This window comes from Orcinus orca, chromosome 19 (genome assembly GCF_937001465.1).
Source record: "Orcinus orca chromosome 19, mOrcOrc1.1, whole genome shotgun sequence".
Taxonomy (NCBI): domain Eukaryota; kingdom Metazoa; phylum Chordata; class Mammalia; order Artiodactyla; family Delphinidae; genus Orcinus; species Orcinus orca.
Genome location: NC_064577.1, coordinates 22,156,616 through 22,167,937, shown reverse-complemented (window position 1 = coordinate 22,167,937; position 11,322 = coordinate 22,156,616). Strand labels below are relative to the sequence as shown.

The 11,322-nt window shown below is 48.5% G+C and overlaps 1 protein-coding gene across 1 annotated transcript in view; it reads left to right on the top strand.

Annotated features, from left to right (window-relative positions):
• PRKCA (protein kinase C alpha) overlaps nucleotides 1–11,322 on the top strand; it is a 368,337-nt gene that overhangs the window by 210,837 nt on the left and 146,178 nt on the right. The window lies entirely within an intron of this gene.

Sequence of the window (11,322 nt, the reverse complement as noted above, 5' to 3'; positions counted from 1 at the left end):
GACAATCAGATGGGAAGAAGTCCAGAAACTTGAGTTCATGCCTTGACTGTGATGTCAGCAGAGTCTTAGTGAGAGCAGGTGGACAGGGAAGGTGACAAGTGGTGACGTCACAGAGGACTGTTGTTTATGTGTTTCTTGGAAAAAGTGATTGATAGAATATAAAAAGCACTAAATGCAAAGGAAAAGATTAACATGTTGAACTGCATTAAGAAATAGAAAACCAGAGTCCCCTTTTTCTGTAGAGGTTAGCGTTTTCCCCACTGGGCTCTCGAGCTTATTCTAGGTGATGCCATTGGGTGCTGCAGGTGAGAAAGGAACCCACGGTTTACGGAATGGGAATCTGGCTCTCACTCAGAGTGCCATTTACGTGAGGCCATCAGAGACCAGGAAGGCTTGCACTGCAGTAGTCTGGTTATCTTTAACTCAGTCAGCCACCTGCTGTTGCCCAGGACGGCTCTTCAGAATAGCTTTTGGGGAGTTGATGAAGTAGGGATGATTTTCAAATGAAATTTAAGAAATAGGCTTTGAGATACATAAGGAATTCCTTGTGGTACCAAACAACATTAGAATCTCTTCATTCTGAGATGATTTAAAAATCATTTCCTTGTGTTCTGTTATCTAAAGCTTACCAGTCAGGAAAAAGAATAACTTTGTATGAAGTGGCAGAATTGGAGCAAAGGCTTCCTTTCATCTTTGGGCCTCTGCTTCTGTATTCCTACAGGATTGGGCAGGGATGTTTAGGTGAAAACTCGGGGTCTTTGGGAGTTTTTTCTGTGTATGTTTAAGGTCAACATTTTCATGTTAAAACTATGTCTTCAACTGCTGAGCGGGGGGAAAGGGATGGTCTCTTTGATAAATGAGGCTGGGCCAATAGGATATCCCTATTAAAAAACATCTCACCCTCGGTTCCCACCCCCCGCCAGGTCCCACCCCCCAGAAAACCCACTTCCAGGTAGATGGTAGATCTAATTGTAATTGTAAAACAGTAAAGGTTCTAGAAAATGAAATGACAGAGGAGAATGTGTGTTTAAGCGGAAAGTAAAGAGCACCAGCCAGAAAAAGGAAACGATTAACATATTGGACCACAGTAAACTGAAGAGTTTCTCTTAATTAAAACATTGAGAGGACTTCCCTGTGGCGCAGTTGTTAAGAACCCGCCTGCCAATGCAGGGGACACGGGTTCGAGCCCTGGTCCGGGAAGATCCCACATGCTGCGGAGCAACTAAGCCCGTGCGCCACAACTACTGAGCCTGCGCTCTGGAGCCTGTGAGTCACAGCGACTGAGCCCGCGAGCCACAACTACTGAAGCCCGCGCGCCTAGGGCCCGTGCTCTGCAACAAGAGAAGCCACCACAGTGAGAAGCCCACGCACCTCAACGAAGAGTAGCCTCCACTCGCAGCAACTAGAGAAAGCCCGTGTGCAGCAACAAAGACCCAACGCAGCCAAAAATAAAATAAATAAAATAAAATAAATTAAAAAAAAACAATTGAAATAATTGTTTAAAAAAAAACACACAACATTGGGAGAATGAAAGGCAAGGTGGGAATCGGGGAAGATGTTGCTACCCCTGTAACTACTGAAGGGCTTGTGTCCATAATAAAAACTCCTGCAGATCAGTAACAAAAAGAGACAATTCACTCACTGCCTGTTTAGGCAATAAATCTGCACACTTTGTAAAAGAAGGTACAAATGCACAACAAGCCTATGAAAAAGTACTCGACCTCGGTCACCAGGGGGACGCAATTTGAAACCGTAACAAGGTACCTGCACCTCTCCTAAGAAAGAACAAGGTGAAAAGGCCTGTAGTACTGAGCTGGTGCAGCCGCTTTGGAGACCTGGTCAGCAGCCACCCCATGACACAGCAGTTCTGCTCCTAGGTGTCTGCCCAGAAGAAATACATACATATGTGTCCCGGAAGTCAGGTACAAAGTGTTCATGGCAGTGCTGTCCATAATTGCCTGAACCTGGAAACAACCCAGGTGCTCCTTGCAGATAGAACGGAGTTTATTGTGTGTGTAACCCTACAGTGGAATAGCGTGTAACCTCGAATGAAAAACCTGTTACCTGCTACAAAAATGTGATTCTCTCAGACATCATGTTGGGCTAAAGAATCCAGGCCCCAGGTTAGGTGTTTGTTATGACTCCGTGTGTACAAAGTGGAAAAAGAGGCAAAACTCATCAGTGCTGCTTGCGGGGGAGGATGGCTGAGTGGAAGAGGCCCTTGGGGCTCTGGACTGTCAGTTGGGCTGCGGCGATACCAGGAGAGGGTTCGTGGGATAACGCGTCAGGCTGTGCGTTATCACATGCGCGCGTGGAAACTTTGTTATACGTGATGAAAAGAAGCTGGTTTTGGAGATGCCCTCACACACCCAGGGGACCGTGCGGTTTGCGACAGTGTCTGTGCGGCGCCTGCGAAGCCCGGGGAAGAGAAGCAAAGGTGCCAAGGAGCCGAGAGCGAGGTCGCGACGTTGCCAGGAGTCACTCGCGGTTGGAAGGACTCCGCTTCGCTCCTGTTCTGGGCTCCGCCTCCATCCTTTACTACCTTTGGCAGTTTTCCTGTTAAAATTCCATGTCGCGTCTTGATATAGCCACGCTTGTCTGGAGCTGAGTGCTTGGTTCAGACACTTCAACCCGAATGGTAAGGGTTAAATTTTCAGTGCAGATTGACAGCAGAATCCAGTGGGATAGACTCTGGGCTGGAAACTGGGTTCTGGTTTCAGCCTCCAGTCCTGACCGGGGACAGGTCACCTGGCCGTTCTCTCTAGGTATCCACCCCCGCAAGTCAGTGACGGCAAAGTCACAGGAAGAAATCACGCCCCATCTCTGAGGTTGCTAGGCAGATAAAGCGAGGTAGTATCTGTGCACACAATTTGCAAATTGTGACAGTGGAGTAATAAGTCTGCTTGCATAATCCACACATCCAGGGGCTGCTAATCACCTGCATGTCTCTTAAATTTCCTTATTAAAGTCTGTAGACACATGAGGTATGAAAACCAAAACACAGTTAAAAACAGTCAGCACGATGGAGGAATTCTGGAGAAATCTTCACGTGTAGAATTTTCTTGTTCCTAACCTCTGTCGTATTGCAGAATTGCACGCACTTATTTCTATGTTTTCACGTTATTAGTGGACCACAGTGGATGGCTGGATGTACAGGAGAGGAGCTGGTTCAGGAAATGATTGGGGTTTTTTACCTGTATTTCTAGAGTAATTTTTGTCAGTATATGCACATACGTTTAAATTTAATTATTTGCCTGTTAACAAATCATTATGCCACATTAGGAATAAAGTTTCACACCATGTAATCATTTTAACTCTTATCACCGATACTTGGAATGTTCTCCTTGATGGAAGAAAAAGCTAATTTGGAACGTTTAGTCAAATTTTTTTAAAAAGACTTATTTATTTTTGGCCGCCGCGGGTCTTAGTTGTGGCACACGGGCTTCTCTCTAGTTGTGGCGTGCGGGTTTTCTGTCTCTAGTTGTGGCGCGTGGGCTCCAGAGCGCGTGGGCTCTGTAGTTTGCGGCATGGGGGCTCTAGTTGAGGCGGGTGAGCTCGGTAGTTCTGGCACTCGGGCTTAGTTGCCCCGCGGCACGTGGGATCTTAGTTCCCCGACCAGGGATTGAACCCGCGTCCCCTGCGTTGTAAGGCGGATTCTTTACCGCTGGACCGCCAGGGAAGTCCCTAGTCAAATAAATTGATCAGGAGAAATATATCTGACTGAGGAGAAGAAAACCCATGGGTTAATCAACTTCATTTTAATTGAACAACCTTCCTAAGTGAGTTCTTTGGAAATCGTTGTTCTCAGAAAATAGACTATTGATCTAGGCCAGTGGTTTTAAAATTGTTGTTTAGCAGCAGATGTATATTCCTGCAAATAAAACCTTCCACTGAACCTCAATATATAGGACGGATGAACGGGAGGTCGCTCTGTTCGAAGGAGCACGTGGGGCGGATAGGTCTATTTTACTGAGATTTGGAAAGACTGTTGGGACGAGTAGAAAGCTGGGGAAACTGTTACTCCGTGTTAGGACGTGAGGAACATTCCTTCTGTGTGCTGTGGCGTGTCATCCGTGTCACCGGGGAGCTGTCTGTTCAGCACACTGATGGAGGTGAAAACTGATGGAATTCAGTGACTGTGGTCCAGCCATCCTGTGATCCTAGACAAAATTGGTTAAACTCCTAATACCTCTAGGTGCTGATAGATTAAACCTCCAGTTGAATTTATACAGTTTCCAGAACAAATATTGTGCTTTGAGCAGCTTTGAAAAAAATTAATAACGACTTCAGGAAAATATCCAGCATGAACCAGCTTTCTTGAAATTCTAACCCGAAGTGTAACATCTCCTCTCCACCACATTGGAAAAGCTTTTGAGAACTGCTGTCATGGGAGCTTTAAAAAGTACATGTTTGTTTTTGTGAGTTTGGGGAAAAAACTGTGTTCTGTCTACAGAGGAACTTTTCCATGAATCTCTCAAGACATTTTATATAGGAACACTCATTCATGGGTTGAGCCAACAGCATAACTGGGAAATGAGAAAATGGTTCAAACACACACACACACACATTACGTCTTCCTCCAAGGTGAGTTCACCAGTTGTTGGTTGATGTAAGAACCCTGCCATCAGGTTAGCCCACGCTTCTGAAATGCCCCTTACGTTATAAACATGAAAGGTAAAGGAATTTTGAACCAGTAAACAGAGAACAACCTTAAAACTTCAGACTGTATATATTATACCCCCAAGAACTCCTGATCTGTTCTCATTCAGCTAAAATCAGGGATACTTAGGTCATTAATCTATTCGAACAGAAAGCGAAGAGCATTATCTATAATAAATACAGCCATCTTTTTTTCCTGTTTGAAAAGTGTCTGTGTTTTTAATTGTGCTCATTACAGAAAATTCTAACAATGTCAAATATGAAGAATAAATAAAAAGTAACCCCAAATTCAGGGGATGGGTTGTTAGAAAAATGTGTACAAGCATTTATAACAAAACATAACACTCCTCTTTGACTTATGCTTTGCTGAGTAATATCTAGCCTCCTAAGTGGTATTTTTCATTACGGAGGGCCATATCCACCCACCAGAATATATACCCAGCTCATAAAAGTATTCCACCTTCTCAGAAAATGAAATACCACTTGTAAATAAACATCTGGAAAAATGGACTCGAGGGTAAGAAAACAATGTGAAACAAGACCCTACTTACTAATGAAGTCATAGCGCCCTGGGTTGGTAAGGGAGATGAAATACACATCTCATGTTGTCTGTGGCCTGTGAGTTCATAGGGTCTTTTTGGAAATGAATTTGGCAAGATGTATCTGTAAGCTTTACTACTTATAACCTTGACCCTAGTGACTTCTGTGTTGATTGACCTGAAGAAGGAATCCATATTTTAAAAGCTGTTTTATGAAGTGCTCTTGCCAGTTGAGCGACGGTGCAGTTAGCTCTCCGTATCCGAGGGCACAGACCTCGGGGACCCTACGGGCCTTGAGCATCTGTGGATTTTGGTGTCTGCAGGGGGTCCTGGCACAGCCCCCGTGGATACCAGGGGACGACTGTCACACCATACAGAGGGTAGCTGCACATCAGTTAGACTTGCGTCCAGACGGCTGTGCACCTGCTCTGTGCCTCGGCAAGTCACTGAACCTCTGAGCCTCTGAGTCTGTAAATGGGAGTGACAATAATCTCTCCCTCTGAGTGTTTTCGTGAGGATTAAAATGAAATTTTAACGCGCAGAGCACTTAGAACCTTGTCTGGCACATAGAAAGCACGCAGTAAACATGGACTGTTACCACCTTATATATGGCTGTGAGTGTGAAATGAAGTAACGCTTGAGGACAGTGTCTGGCTAGAGTCAACCAGCCCTCTGCGTTAGGGTTAGTTACCATTAGTCCACAAAGTTAGACCCACCGCATCATCCGGTAACTGGAGGAGAAGCCAAGTAATTCTAGTGGTTCCAAATGGTGGCTTGCAAGACGCTCACAGCATAGAAAATCAGTTACGACCCAGTGTTGACATCAGGATACCAGTTCTGTGTGCACCGTTGTTGTGCCTAAATGAAGGATGTATGCATCAGAAGATGAACTAGAATTCATTTCCCAGTTACAGTGCCAGCTTCTATGGTGACTGACAAGGCGCGAAGCAGCTTGGATTCTGGCCTTATGAAGTTAATTTAGAGCAGGAGAGAGACTTAACCCCCTCCTTATAGATATCATGATGATCAAGGAAGAGCTTGAATCATCCCGGACCAGTCTGTAATTTGAAATAAACGCCTTTTGAAGCGCCAAAGCCCATGGCTCTTTACTTCGGCATGTAATTTGCTTCCTATTGATTTTTGCAAGGTGCTTGAGGACTTTTTTCATGCTGAAATTTCATTTCTGCTGTTCACAGGACAAGAGAAATGTGATATCCATGAACAACTTGACCAGGCTTGAAATCTCATTTTGTTTGACTGCTGAGCGCGCGTGTATAAATGAGCAGATTCGGGCTTCAAGACGGAAGGCAGGAGGGCGGCGCTTGGCTCCTGGGCCTGGAACCCCCTTACGAAGGCTGTAGGGGGGCTTCGTGGGCTCTCATTTCTCCCTTCTCAAACCCAGGAGCTGTTCCTCTGTAGAAGAGCAGTGCTCTTCTGATCTTAACAGTCTGTGGTCAGAGGATTTAAAAGGTGGTGAAGTAAACAGACCCCTGGGTCCGGAGCACTTGGCCGTCAGAGCCCCAGAGATGGCGATTACTTCTGCGTCCCTCAGAGCAGTCCTCGGGGCCTTTGTTTCTGCTTCTGAGCTGCCCTCCTGGTTTTGGCCTCAGAAGTGAAGCTCCTTTTCCAGAGGAGAGTAAAAGCAGGACCTGGCCTGGGCAGGGGGCTCTCTGGGCGGCAGGGGGGCCTCATCGCACCCAGATGCCGGCATCTCCCTCGCTTACCCCACCCTCAGCCTCCGTCTGCAGGAGCTGGGGCTGCCCATCCTGGGTCTGCTTCGGACCGGAGCCCGGCGGGCCTGCAGCTCCAGCCCCCCTACAGCTTTGAGTTCTGTTTCTCACCCACAGAGATGTTTATTTTATAGGGGCATAGACTGTATCTTTTCAAATTGCCTTTTTTTCCCCTGTATTTCTTTTCATGTGTGTCCATGTATTCGGAGCCGAAGGAGGAGGGGTCGCGGGTGAGATGCAGGTGGCAGGGGGTGGGGGGCTGCTCCTGGCGGGTCCCCTGGTGCCGCATGAGTCATCATTCTTGATCCTGAGAGCTCACTGCTTAGCCCGCTGTCCCACCACCCCTCGCGAGCTGCCAGCTCCCTCCAACCCCTGGTCCGAGGTGTCGCCCAGCCCGGAATGCAGGACTGGTGTCCTGTGCCCCCCAGCCCGGCTAGCTCTTCCTTTAACCTTTCCCCTCCATTTCCCTTTGTTACCTGGGAAATGCCAGGCTCCAAAACTGCTTTTCTTTGCATCTGTGACGGAGGAAGGGACCGAATTTTTTAAAAAGTAAAAAACAGTCCAACGTTCATCGTCTCCCTTTGGTATTTGCTGTTCATCTTACCCCCCAGAGTCAGGGTACCCGCCCCCCAGGTCAGCACTCCTGGAAGCCTCCCCACCTCTGCTAGGTGGAGCCCTACGGGCCAGCTGGGGCTCCCACCTGCCAGGTCCATGTCCAGTGGGGTGTCAAATCCTTGGAGAAGGACAGAGTGGAAGAGGAGTTTAGCATGGAGGGGTCTATGTCTGTTTATCCTCTCAAAATGATGACGATCCAGGAAACGCAGCTCCTGGGTAGGGTGGACCCAGCCAGCCGTTCAGCCACCTGGTCAATGGAACAAAACGTCCGTGAGGCCACACACACACGGGGTTGGTTTGGTTTGCACAGACTGTCCCTTCCTCCGAGTGGGGTATAACTATGAGGAAGAAAATGCATGAGATTGATTTCCTTCTACAGAAGTGGCCCCGTCTGTGAGTCACCAGGTTCCAGGCCTTGTACATCTTTTATTTTAAATCCGGCCCCCCCTCTACATCCGAGGGGGTTGGCTCATGTGCTCGTCCAGATCTGTGAGAGCCTCCTAACTGGGCCCAGTTTCCCCCGGTCCCCGGGGAGTCATGCCAACAGTTCAGGGGGTGACCTGATTGAGTTTGCATGTTTAAGGGGCCAGTTTACTTGCTTGGTAGGCAGAGGGCTGAAGGGGAAGCAAGGAGAAACCACATGCTGTTGATTCCTAGTTGAGGTAGAAAGGAGGGTTGGGTTTCCCTCCTCCCTCTGGCGAGTCCCTTCATACCTGCCCGTCACAGCCCAGTGCAGGTCACTCTCTTTATGTGGGTCTCCGTCCTCTAAGCTGGAGTTCCTTGGTCACCCTGGGGAGGCCAGCATCGCTCAGGGTCCCTCACCCAGTGGGCACTCAGTACATAGGTTAAAGGAATAGAGGGAAAGTGCATTTACAAAGCTGAGAAGTCAGGTCTCTTACTGTGTAGTTGGGTTTCTCAAGTTCATCTTAGAAACTCTGATGTGACTTCTGCGCTGTAACCTCCTGTGGCTTTGACGAAGGTTCTCTCCTTGGCCAAAGTTTGGTCATCCTCTGAGCTCTCTCCTCAGCGAGGCCGACTCGTGGGCTCTGGCTTTGTCTCTGCATTGTCAGGTCTTAGCAAGAATCCTGCTGAGTCAACTTAGCTGGAAGCGCCCCCCCCCCCCGAATCTGATCCCCTCGAGGCCTGATGGAGGCCATCATCCCCCACTACCCCTGGTGACGTCTAGTCCCCCTGCCCCACCTTCAGCAAGAATCCTGTTAGGTTGGTTTAGCCAGAATCCCCTCCTCTCATCCTTGATGTTTTTTCCTGGTCGTTTTCCATCCACTGACCCCCACCTGCTCCTAGGCTGTAAGGTCCCCCTTTGCCTTGTTGTCCAGAGTTGAGCCCAGTCTCCCCCCCTCCCCGCCCGCACCTACTTCGATAGCCCCCAGGAACAGTCTGCCGTACCAGCTGTACCAGTGCAGCAGCATCATGAATGACTCTAAGCTTATACCTGAAGTAAAGTCAGTTCCTAGTCGGGTGCCCAGGGTCTGTTCTTAAAAGCTAACATTTCCGTTCCCTTAATGGGCGAGTGAGCAAGGACTCCTGCAGCCTCAGATTCTTGAGGAGTCTGTCTGCACGGCCTGCTGGCGTCCCTGCGTTCCGCTCAGATCACCAGCCCCGGGCCGTGCTGCGCTCCGAAGCCGGCAGGGTTTGGCCCCGGGTCGGGGAGGGACCGGACAGGGTGGGAAGAGGCTTACCCTCCTGGCTTTCCCGGTGGGCCTCCGTGCCCCTGCCGCCCGGCGGGAGACCACGGGGCAGTGTTCGGGCTCGGACCCCCAGCGCCTCCTGCGTTCTCGGCCCTTCAGAGAGCTAAGAACAGGCACGTCAACTTCTGCAGTGCCAAGTATAAGAGGCCACCCACTTACATATATATAAGCCTTTATGATATTCAAGCCCATGCATTTCGTATAAAGTGCAGTTTCAGCGTGCAGCTCGGTGGGTTTTCACCCCTGAACCCGCCCGTGTAACCTGCACCCAGGACACCCCAGCACCCGGCACCCCCCCCTCTGCCCCCCCGGGAAGGTGACGGCTCTCCTCGCCTGACGGCCTGGATTAGCTTTGCCTGTGTTTGCACTTTATACCAATGGACTCATACGGTGTGTAGGAGGACGGACGGCTCAGATGAAATTGGTGGGGGGGTTTAAGGATTCTTTTCTCTAATCCTCAATTTGTCACGTGTTCCTAGAAATAACAGAAGTGAGTGGAAAGTCCGTCTCATTAGAGGATTGAACATGCTTGGTACACAGCCACCCGTTAGAACTCACAGAATTTAGTGACGGTAGTGACTGTGCTGCTTGCGGATTGTTTTATTAGTCCTTTACTGCCTCGTTTATTCTGTCACCAGAGGAAGAGTACTTCTTTGAAATAAACTGTCTAGATCGGCGGCCGGGGCACTTCCTCCGCAAAGGGCCAGACCGTAAACATTCTCGGCTCCGTGGGCCAGGTGGTCTCTGCCGCCGCTGAGGCAGAAGCGGCCACAGACAAGGCTCACGCGTGTGGCTGTTCTCCAAGCAGCGTGATTTATGGGCCCTGAAGTGTGAAGTTCACGTGATGTTCGCTTGTCACAGAACATCACCCCACCTTTTGTTTTTCCTTAACCGTATTTGAGAGGGGATCGCTCTAAAACTTCTAAACGTTTCTCTGCCTTCTCGGAGCAAGCTGATGACGTCTTCTTAGTCAGCTTGGGCGACGTGCTGCAGAACCCAGGCCCGTCTTCTTACCGTGTCTCCCTGGATGAGTGACTTCTCTGGTGTGTCTCCTCTTCTGTGGCGTGGGGACAGTAGTCAGGGAGGACATCCTGCTGGTCACACCGGCTGTGCCAGGTATTCAGCAGCAGAACCCAGGCCGACTGACCGTGGAGAACCAGCGCCCGGGTGGGCCGGTTCATACTTTGGATGTCGCCCTCGATGCTGCGTGCACCCTGCAGAGGTCTTCTGTGTACCTTCCCCAGCCTTTGCCTGGTAGATAGTCATTGCTCTTATTAAAACTAGAGTCAGAGGAGAGAGTCCCTGCCTGGGACCCCCAAGCTGGTCCCTTAAGAACGAGAGCTTTGTGGAATGTGCAGGTTAAGTGCATGGACTTTGGGGCAAGACAGCGTGATGGAGTCCCAGCTCTGCCACCTAGAAGACATGTGTCTCGGGCTGTGTCACCCACCTCTCTGTTCCTTGGTTTCCTCATCTGTAAAATGGGGGAAAATAGAATCTACCGCACAGCGCTGCTTTGAGGATTAAATGAGTGAATACGTGTTAGAACGTTTCAAACAGTCCAGGCACAGAGGGAGCTGTCATTATGTGTGTGTTTGCTATCATTATTTTTTTTTTTCAAGTAGTGAATACATTATTGCTGGGCTCTGATGCCTGGTAAAGATAACTGAGGTTCCCAGATGTATGACTGCTGGATAAGTTACATATTAGGTGACAGATTAAGTGACAGATTGGGGAATATCTCATGAACATTGCTTTATGATTTGATGATGTCCTATCCTATCTCACTGTTTTATTTATTTATTTATAATTTTATTGGAATGTAGTTGATTTACAATGTTGTGTTAGTTTTAGGTGTACAGCAAAGTGAATCACTTATACATATATATACATATATACCTATTCATTCTTTTTCAGGTTCTTTTCCCATATAGGTTATTACAGGGTACTGAGTAGAGTTCCCTGTGCTCTACAGTAGGGCCTTGTTGGTTATTTTATATCTAGTAGTGTGTGTATGTTAATCCCAAACTTAATTTATCCCCCCCGGCCACGTTTCCCCTTTGGTAACCATAA